We start from the raw sequence: 1882 nt of genomic DNA, 5'->3' as shown, positions 1-1882 counted from the left end.
CCTCAATTTCTTCATCTATCAAGTGGGGATAAAACACATATGGCAAAGTAATTCTGAGAACTAAAAAATGGTTTTAAAAATTAAAGGTGTAAGTGACCATAGATGTGTTGTTATTCTCCACTAATAAAAGAGATGCAGTCGCTCTTTTGAAAGCTATTTGTATAGAAAAATAACCATGCTTTTATAAGAATTCATGCAAAAGAGAATTTTAAAGTGAAATGTGACTGTCCCCCTTCCCTCTCCCTACCAGCAATAACTTTATTTAATATTCTGCCACCCTGAAATCTCTTAGAAAAACATTTATCAAATCTACTACTTAGCTTATAAAATTAAAAATCCAAGATACCATATAATCATTTCAGCCCACTTCTATCTACTATTATTCTGCCTGAACAAAGAGAAGACAGGACAGTTGTGTAACGTTTCTTCAGAAACCTTACATTATTGGAGAATAAAAATGTTTTCTGGGGTCCGGCCCGGTGGTGTCGTGGCTGAGTTCGCTCGCTCTGCTTTGTCGGCCTGGAGTTCACAGGTTCGGATCCCAGGTGCAGACGTAAGCACTGCTCATCAAGCCATGCTGTGGTAGCATCCCATATACAAAGTGGAGGAGGATGGGCACAGATGTTGGCTCAAGGCCAATTTTCCTCCGAAAAAACAGGAAGATTGGCAACGGATGTTAGCTCAGGGCTGATCTTCCTCACCAAAAAAAATGTTTTCTGGAGAACATGAGGCACTGTTGTTGATATTCTAACCTAATTTCTAGGTGGTGGCTTGAAGGAAAGGTAGCAGCTCTGGTGTGAGTACACGCTGCCCTCGTGCCCTCGAGGTCCCCAGGGGCACATGGCATGCTCACTCCACACTAACAACAGCACGTCACGGCCACTGCTGCTGCCTCAGGAACTTGGCCTCCCTCCTCACAGTCTGCTTCCAGCCTTCACTGGAAACCAGCTGACTCTACCCGACAGCTGTGAATGCCCCCTGCCCATTTTCTCACTTGCATGCAACAAGCCACCATTCATCAAAATGACAGTGACTCATCATATGAATCAGACTAGGGGGTAGGTTCTGGGACGTCACACTGGTTAAAGAGGAAGAGACTTCTGTAAATGGGATCTGGGAGACCATTTCCACTGTATACTTTGCTGAGCACTTGGAGTATTGGTTGGGTGGTAATTTTTGGGTTTTTTTTTTGGTGACCCCGGGCCACCGAAGCGGAGTGTGCAAACTTAACCACTACACCACCAGGCCAGCCCCTGGTTGGGTGGTAATTTTTATTGTGAGTTTTTCTTGGGTGCCAGCTATTCATTTTGAGGGAAGCAACTAAAATGAGCACTGGTTTGAAGTTGGACTGAATTATATTTGAGTCTAAATTGGTGATACACACACACACATATAACATACAAAAGTAATAACAAAAACCAAATATTCTATATTTATGTAACGTGAACTTAAAAAAAAAACATAGATCCATTTGAAATCTCCCCATTCCCTCATTCACCTCCCTTCATCCCATTCCCTTTCCTCCCTCCCCAGAGGTAACTACTAACCTGAATTTGGCAGTTGTGTATCTTCCCCATCCATGTTTTTACACTTTAACTATTGTTACTATTTATAAACAATATAGAGTATTATTTGGAGTACTTTTTAATTTACATGTATCATGCTATAAATACCAAAATGAACTTTATCCTTCATAGTTGTTTTAACGATTAGAGATAATACATGTAAAGCATCTTGTACATTAAACATGCACTATGTTATAATAAATATTATTGTCTATAAAACACCTACTTGAAAGGAAACAAGATTAAAATGTCCATCTAAGCAGAACTAGGGCTGAAGCCCCTCCAGCCACGCCGGCCTCCGCCCTCTTTCTCACTCG

Source organism: Diceros bicornis, chromosome 33 (genome assembly GCF_020826845.1).
Source record: "Diceros bicornis minor isolate mBicDic1 chromosome 33, mDicBic1.mat.cur, whole genome shotgun sequence".
NCBI classification, from domain to species: Eukaryota; Metazoa; Chordata; class Mammalia; order Perissodactyla; family Rhinocerotidae; genus Diceros; species Diceros bicornis.
Note: the sequence above shows the minus strand (reverse complement) of the source record.